Source organism: Notolepis coatsorum (genome assembly GCF_963971535.1).
Source record: "Notolepis coatsorum genome assembly, chromosome: 1".
NCBI lineage: Eukaryota > Metazoa > Chordata > Actinopteri > Aulopiformes > Paralepididae > Notolepis > Notolepis coatsorum.
In genome coordinates this window covers 308,136,052-308,145,633 of record NC_140165.1, presented here as the reverse complement: position 1 = coordinate 308,145,633, position 9,582 = coordinate 308,136,052, and the positions used below count along the sequence as shown (strand labels likewise).

Here is a 9,582-nt window from a genome sequence, read left to right as displayed (position 1 = left end):
TATCAACTAACTCGCTACCGCCGTGCATCAATATACTAACTAACTAGCACATCAATGCACTAACTACTACCGCCGTGCATCGCTATACTGCTACCACCGTGCATCAATATACTAACTATTGATGTGATGTCGAATGATATGAATAGCGCGTTACGTTAATATAGAGAGATGAAAACAATACGTTATTTATATTGATGTGATGTCGATTGATATGAATAGCGTGTTACGTTAATATAGAGAGATGAAAACAATACGTTATTTATATTGATGTGATGTCGATTGATATGAATAGCGCGTTACGTTAATATAGAGAGATGAAAACAATACGTTATTTATATTGATGTGATGTCGATTGATATGATAGAGAGATGAAAACAATACGAGGAAATGGGCTGTGGAACGGAAGGACTTGGGCTGTGGAACTGAAAGCTAGGCGCAACGCGAAAGGGCGCTGAGAGAAACGTCAGTGGCCAATCAGGCCGCGCAAACGGAACGCGGAAGGACAACTGCCTTGGGGAAAGTATTCACGCGACCGGGAGATTGTTTGACGGGGTGGGGATCATTATTCCACGTCAGACAAACACTAAGTCAGCTTCAACGATCAGGAATCAAAGTCTAGTAGGGCCTAGTAGAATTCTGTCAACTAATTGCTTTTCTCACATTGTTGCAAATTAACCTAAAATGATCTCTTTGCATGTACAGTAGCATTCATCAAAGATCAATATACTGTACATTGTATCTGTGAATAGTGTTACAATACCAGAGTGTAATGTCCCAGGAATAAAACATTAACACAAACATCAACATAAAAAACAACCACAAACTTCTTAGGCAACTAAGACCCTAAGGATTATTAGACTACGGCTATTAAAGGTCCCATATTGTAGTCCTTTTCAACACGTTAAATAGGTATTTGAGGTCCTCTAAACATCACTTTGAAGATTATGCATTCTATTTCTAGCATAATAATAATAATAATAATAATAATAATAATAATAATAATAATAATAATAATAATAATAATAATAATAATAATAATAATAATAATAATAATAATAATAATAATAATAATAATAATAATAATAATAATAATAATAATAATAATAATAATAATAATAATAATAATAATAATAATAATAATAATAATAATAATAATAATAATAATAATAATAATAATAATAATAATAATAATAATAATAATAATAATGAATTGCATTTATATAGCGCTTTTCTAGACACTCAAAGCACTTTACAATGTAGGGTGGAAATTGCCTCCTTCACCAGCACTGGTAGCACCCAACCTTGGGCTACGCAGGCTCAATGGCTGCCATACACTGGCACCAGGCACACATCACACACACAATGGCTGAACGGCTCAGGAGACAGGGATTGATATCAGCCAATTAAGGGGAAGGGATGATTAGGTGGCCTTGATGTCAGAGAACGTCATGCCAGCATGCCTCCGTGCCCCTCTGTTTCAGTCCCGTTCAGTGTCTTTTAACGAGCGAGCCTCCTTGATCATACAAATATGATCATTTTTCAATCTAGCAGCGCTGCAGATCAAATATGACTCAAGATCCAGCAATATCATATCAAACGTACCACTAGAAATGGTGTCAGAAACATATTTTAGGTTAAACTTAAAGAGTTTGTGAGCAAGCCACAGTTTTGTACACGCACATTTTTCACATGCACACATTGTGTCAAGGACACTCCTTGCAAGGAGATTTTTCGCGTTGCTTCTTCAAGGTCGGAAGTCTAAGAGACTCGTTTAAAGGCACCGTTTCTTAATACAGACTGGGTGCAAAATCTGACTGAGTTGTCTTATTTCACAGTTTGAGTGTTAGTAGGCCCGCCAGAGACCAGAGACCCACATGTATGTACTGCAGTGAAAAAGTGAGCTTTTCACGATATGGGACCTTTAAAGGTCAGAACACACCCATCCAACATCAAAGAACTACCACAGATAAAAGGCGAGTCCTATCGTCTTCCGTCGCCTGTACTCAGGAACCACACATTTCACACTGCTCACACCGCTCTGACTACCTCCAATAACCTACAACGATGAGCATGTTCGCTTATGCGCCTGCGTGAGATTAAATAACTCCACACCAGCAGGTGGCGGTAGTCTGTATCATCAAAGGGGAAACGCAAGACCACATGATGTAACAACAAGCCATTGCTACCATCACACACTCTCGCTCAGCACGGACTAGCCTCTCTGAGAGTGCCTAGCGCGTTGCGTTTGCAGCGGTCTGAGAAAGTGTTGCTGCAAAAAAACCTTGTTATTTGTGTTTTAGTGTGGGCGCGTGACTACAGCCAATCAGAGTGATCTCTCTTTTCCAGACTCCGACTCGCCCCCGACAATGGTTGGAGATGAAAGTTTTAAACTCTGCAACAGAGGGGAGAATTTCAAGCTTTAAGGACCGTTGGAGTTCATTCCATGAGCTGGAGGGGCATCATCACAAAATGTAGATTTACCCTGTTCAGAGCAAACTCAGGGGGCCTTAAGGACCAGCCAGTCACTAGAACGGGTCCCATAGGTACCAAAGAGGGCTTAAAAATGTACAAATACCCGTGTTTGTTGTGCTTCTCCATCAGCGAGGACCAACCAACCTCATAAAGGACACAGTGATGAGTGTGGTATCTATCATCGGTGACTAATCTGAGGGCAGTGTGATATACAGAGTCCAGGGCCCTCATTCATCAATGTGTCTTACGCACAGATTTGTGCTTAACCTGTGCGTACGATCATTTCTAAGCAAAGAGTGGGATTCATCAATTTCAACTTGAACTTGACTCCGTGCTTACGTGTACGCACAGGTCGGAGCACACTTAGCTGACGCCCAGTGGTAGAATATCGTTACTACGCATAAGCGCTCCTCAGTTCTGCATTAGTTTCAAGGCGGAAATAAAGACACTGGCGCGTGTTCTGTATGACCCCCGTAATCCATTATAGTTCATTGTGAAATAGCAACAGTAGTGTAATTATGGTCAAAACCCTATAAATAGCATTTGGAATAATAGATCTTTCTCTCAGAATGAATGCAGCATGGTTTATATAGCGTTATCGGAACGTAGCTCAACTCGTTATTATTTTGCGCACAGACCGCAGAAACACGGGAACGTTTTGATTATATTTAAAAGGCTTTACGTTAAACGAAACAAGTGGAATTTCGAAGCTGTAAGCAGAATACAAGTCATATGAACACCCACGATATAGTGTTCTTCCCCCTTTTTACTGTATAAGAAAGAATAAAAAAACGCATTGCAATGACACCAGGGTGTATGTGTATTACAAAACCCTTGCAATAATGTGTCTTAAATGAATGAAAAGCATACATGCTCTGGACACAGAGCATATCGTGTGGGTGATATGACTTGTATTATGCTTACAGGATTCCACGTATTTAGTTTTACAATGTCAAAGCCTTTTAATGTAAATCAAAACGTTCCCGTATTTCTGCAATCTATGTGCAAAATAATAACGAGTTGAGTTCGAACAAAGAACATATTACATGCTGGTATGCTGATAGAGTAAACTATTATATGAATATGATATGATATAAGGTATACACTGGTCCGTCGCATACACTGGTATGGGCAAGTTACTGTTGCATAATGTAGGCTATGGCTGCTATTATATGTAATCCATATAGGCTACCTAATAGTATATGATTTTTAGAGGCATCTATTTTGTTGTCGGTAATACCGACAACAAAATAGATGCCTCTAAAAATCATATAGCCAATCGAACACAACTAATAAAGGCATTCATATTACAGCACGGTTATAATGACACACAACCAACGCCAAACAGTGGTCAACGAACGGTCTTTATTAGTATTTTGAGCTGTCCAGGCAGAATTGCAGCAATGGTCTTAGAGAGCCGTTGATATCTGACATCACCGTTTACAAGTCCGCCTTTTATTTATCCCATAACACGCGTTGTGTCTTCTTGGTTCGACAGCAGTGAACAATCTCCGTGAAGTTTCTCAGAGTTCCGCTCGGGTCAGTCCATTATTTCACATCCCATGGGGGGTGTTTCCTCACTTTCATGACCATATATGGATAATCATGCACGAGCATTGACGGTAGAACAAAGTGGTATTCATCAACACGGAGGAGCATAGGACCTGTGTACGCACGGTTGATGAATCCCGATTCTTCTGTGCGTGCACTGATTCTACATTCTGTGCTTACGTGTGGAAATAGAACATATTCCACGTCCACGTTGATGAATGAGGGCCCAGGGATTTAAGGGTTAAGGCCGCAGCATCTTTACAAACACATGGAGTTGGCAGCTGTGTATATGAGCCCATGTTCTGCAGCTTGTATCCCTTCCTTCCCTTTGAGACGATCATCCCTTTGTTATTGCCTAGAAATATTCTATCTTGTCTCCTCATATCTGCCTCTTACACCCTTTATGCAAATCAACTGAGTTCAGACCGCGTCCATGGTGTGCAGAGAGGGGGGGGGGGGCAAACCGTGCACGCTGTCAGACTTAATGCCGCTTGCACGGAAAAGCACGACGAAGAGCACTTTGCCGGTCAAATTAGATAATGGAGCTCGCCGCACGTAATGTAATATCTGGCAACTGGCAACTGGCAATCTGTTTTAAAACCCAAAGCGAGAGTAGAGCTGCCGCAATCGCCAAAACGCCGGGTATCGCCAGGTATTGATTACGAATGCACATGAGATTGATCGGAAAATGCATTTGGTGTGTGCACGTTTTCGACGGTTTCTCAATCGCACGCTCGATACATCATCTCTTCTGGGATTACAATCAGCGCGGTGTCTTTTTGCAATTACAGAGCACGTTCACATTGCCCCCCATTTTTGATCTTGTATTGATTGCATGGGTATTAATGCACCCTACGTCAATGTTGTTCTATTTGTGTTGGTGTGCGTGCGTGCGTGCGTGTGTGTGTGTGTGTGTGCGTGTGTGTGTGTGCATGTGTGTGCGCGCGTGTGTGTGTGTAGAGCGCTGCACGTCACACAAAGACCACTGAATAATTTAGATCATCCAATATGATGATCCGATTGGTTGTGGGTGGCCATATAGCGTACGAGAGAAGGTTTGAGAGTTTGTTTCTCTCTCTCTCTTTCTCCACCTCTCTTTTCCCCTCTCTCTCTTTCTCTCTCTTTCTAGCTTTAAATTTCATTACGTCACTATATTTCATCCTTGGTCTATTTCTTTTCACCATGTGAATGGAGAATGAGTGAGTGCATGAGAGAGAGAGAGAGAGAGAGAGAGAGATAGAGAGAGAGAGAGAGAGAGAGAGAGAGAGAGAGAGAGAGAGAGAGAGAGTTTTTTGATTGATTGAATACTTTATTTTGACACAAATCGTATGACAAAAAAAACATTTTAAAAAGACAAGACAATAACAGTGTCAATAACGCTGGTCAAAAATGGATAAAACACAATAAAGCCAAGGCTTGTTTCCATTGTGGTCCATACATGGAACATAAAAAGGCACAGAAACACAAATGGACATGTACATCGACAGGACACATTCTAATTTTTTTTTTATAAAAACACCTAACCTGACAACTCATACAGTTAACTAATGTTAAAAGAAAATCCGCAAACCCTTAAAAGCAACTCATGATAAAAGAAATAAAAGCCAAGTTATGATAAAAGAGATAAAAAAAACATTTTAAGACCAATTTGAGTTGCTGCTGAGCCATGTCTTTAGGGCGGATTTAAATCCGAGAGGGGAGTTCAGGAGTTTTATAAATGTTGGCAGGGCATTCCACATTACCGTAGCCGAGTAAAAAAATGCATCTTTCCCCATGCATGTCCTGACTCTCGGCGGGACCAGGTCCGTGGGGCTTCCTCTTGTGGCGTGTTTGTGGACATCTCCTACTTTATTAAAATAATTTACTAGGTACTTGGGGACCATTTCTTTTAGTACTTTAAAAACCAGTAGCATTTTAAGCTGGTGTACCCTTTCTTCAACCCTAAGCCATCCCAGCCTGCTAAAGTGGGCTGGCGTTAGGTGAGTCCTAAAGTGAAGGTTGTGCAGGAGTCTCACTAGTTTGTTTTGGGAGGTCTGGAGCTTTGTCTTCATTTGTTTTGATATGTTGCTGTACCATGAAGTGCAAGCATAGTCAAAGTGACATTGGATGAGGGCTCCAGCTAGGGTCCTCAGAGCGTTTTTATTTATGAACGAGGAAATTCTAAATAAAAATTTGAGAGAGAGAGAGAGAGAGAGAGAGAGAGAGAGAGAGAGAGAGAGAGAGAGCGAGAGAGAGAGAGAGAGAGAGAGAGAGAGAGAGAGAGAGAGAGAGAGAGAGGTGCCAAACGGTAGAGGTGCTAAAATGTAGGGCTGGTTTCAAACTGTACTTAGAAAAGTTGTAAGATATAAAAAATAAAAAAAGCACTCTTCATCACAGTAGATACTGTTATCGATTCTGGTTCTTGTTAATTTTCTCACAGATTCAGGTGAAGGTGAGGACAGCATTAATTCACACCTGTGTGCGCATATTCCTAGAGGGGTGAGAGAGAGGGTATCAGAATCAATCTGGCTCCTGTCTCCAAATCCCAATTGGACGTGCAACACATTCTTCCCCCTCGGAGACACACACACAGGGCTGCTGAACGTGCCCCCAGGTCTGAGCTCGTTAGCTGGGTATATATAACGTCACGGAGAGGGTAAACACGTCTTTAAGCTCTAATCACACCTCTCCCTGCGGACTCCGGGGGCCCGGGGGGTTGGTCGTGGGGAGGAGAGGTGCTGGATAATGACATCTGGCCCCCGCTAACAAGGGACAAGACACTGCCGGCGAACACTATAGATCCCATCCACACGGTCCTGGCCGGGCTTTCATCTCGTGTTTACTACAACGCGTTAACCCTTTCACTACAGTACCACACAACACACTATGGAATGTTAACCCTTTCACTACCACACTACAGAAGGTTAACCTACCACATGACAAATGATGATTAACCCTTTCACTACCACACTACAACGGGTTAACCCTTTCACTACCACACTACAGAAGGTTAACCTACCACACGACAAATGATTAACCCTTTCACTAACACACTACACAGGGTTAACCCGTTCACTAGCACACTACAGACGGTTAACCCTTTCACTGCCACAGTACAGGAGGTTAACCCTTTCACTACCACACGACAAATGATTAACCCTTTCGCTACCACACTACAAAGGGTTAACACTTTCACTACCACACTACAGAAGGTTAACCTTTCACTACCACACTACAGAAGGTTAACCCTTTCACTACTACACGCCAAATGATTAACCCTTTCACTACCACACTACAAAGGGTTAACACTTTCACTATCACACTACAGAAGGTTAACCTTTCACTACCACACTACAGAAGGTTAACCTTTCACTACCACACTACAGACGGTTAACCTTTCACTAACATACTACAGACGGTTAACCCTCTCACCACCACACTACAGACGGTTAACCTTTTCACTACCACACTACAGACGGTTAACCTTTCACTACCACACTACAGATGGTTAACCTTTTACTAACACACTACAGACGGTTAACCCTTTCACCACCACACTACAGACAGTTAACCCTTTCACTACCACACTACAGACGGTAGTGCAAGGTTAACCTTCTGTAGTGTGGTAGTGAAAGGGTTACGGTTAGAGTAAGAGGTTGGGGGAAGAATGGAAGCAATGTCCTCACATGTATATTAATATCAATGTGTGTGTCTGTGAGTGTAGAGAGAGAGAGAGAGAGAGAGAGAGAGGGAGGGAGTGATGAGCGAGTGATAATGATGGTGTGTGTGCGTGTACATGTGTGTGCATATGTGTGTGTGTTCCACTGCTAAGTCTCTTAATAAGTGATCTCTGTATATAATGTCCCTTCATGCGTGTCGGCTTAGTCATTGATTGGTACAGTACAATTACCATTACTGTGTACAGTCAATACAATGTGTCCACACACACACACACACACACACACACACACACACACACACACACACACACACACACACACAGTTCCTGGAATCCGGTATTGGTACCCAACAGTACCTTTTTTCGGTTCCAAACTTTCCAATTTCAACATTGCTCTTTATTTAGCATGTATTGTGTTTTTAATATATATATATGTGGTTTTAATATCAAGATTATCTGGCCATCCTCTGTAAATATCATCAAACTCCTCTGACCTCGTATTTCTAAAGACCCAAGAGACGGGACAGTAATATATATATTTGTGGAAAAGGCTCCCTAAAGATGTAAAGGTACCGAAATTTGGTACCGATTGATCTAGCGTGAATCGGTACTTGGTAGTACTGGTGTAATTCGGTTGGTACCTTTAAAAGTACAGAGTTCGGTACTAGACTCTAACACACACACACAGACACACACACATGCACACACACATACGCACACACACACACACATACACACACATACATTTACATTTAAATTTACATTTAGTCATTTAGCTGACGCTTTTATCCAAAGTGACTTACAAGTTCTGTACGACAAGACAGCAAGAAGGGTACAACTCTATCAGCTGAGTAACAATGTTCATCAAAGTGTTGCGTGCTACAGTGTAGGTTAGTTTATTAGGACAAGTGCATGACAGTAAGGTTAGTCAGGGTTAGATTTATTTTATTTTTTATTTTATTTTATTATTATCATTTCAGATAATGGTTGAAGAAGTGAGTCTTTAGTCGACGGCGAAAGATTGGACGGGATTCGGCTGTCCTAACTGGGGTGGGTAGTTCATTCCACCATTGTGGGGCAAGGACTGAGAATAGGCGACTTCTCTTTGATGACCCTCCGGGAGCTTGGATAGGAGTAGGTCTGAGGCGGCCAGAAGATGCAGAGCGTAGGGGTCTTGAGGGTGTGTAGTTAGAGACCATTGACCGGAGGTACACACGTACACACACACATACACGTATACACACACGCACACACACACACACACACACACACACACACACACACACACACACACACACACACACACACACACACACACACACACACACACACACACACACACACACACACACACACACACACACACACACACACACACACACACACACACACACACACACACACACACACACACACACACACACACACACACACACACATCTCTAATTATACAGGATGCACACTGAGTGCCGTGGCCTCACTGCAGAGCTCCACAGATTCTACACCCTCTGGCTATTGTCTAAGCAGCAAAACATGTCAACCCTTAGCATTCGGTACATTGTGTATCTGTGAATATGTATTTCTCTGTGTGTGTGTGTGTGTGTGCGTGTGTGTGTGTGTGTGTGTCTGTGTGTGTGTGTGTGTGTGTGTGTGTGTGTGTGTGTGTGTGTGTGTGTGTGTGTGTGTGTGTGTGTGTGTGTGTGTGTGTGTGTGTGTGTGTGTGTGTGTGTGTGCGTGTGTGTGTGTGTGTGTAAAGCCTATAGCAGGACGGCTGAGCCTGTTCCCTCCTCTCTCTCTCCGCTGCCCCGGCTCCCATTATCCCTTCCACATTAATAATAATAATAATAATAATAATAATAATAATAATAATAATAATAATAATAATAATAATAATAATAATA

The 9,582-nt window shown here is 41.9% G+C and overlaps 1 protein-coding gene across 1 annotated transcript in view; it reads right to left on the bottom strand.

Moving 5' to 3' along the window:
• Positions 1 to 9,582, bottom strand: part of LOC311225828 (putative G-protein coupled receptor 149) — a gene marked incomplete at both ends in the record, with an annotated part of 45,984 nt that overhangs the window by 11,538 nt on the left and 24,864 nt on the right.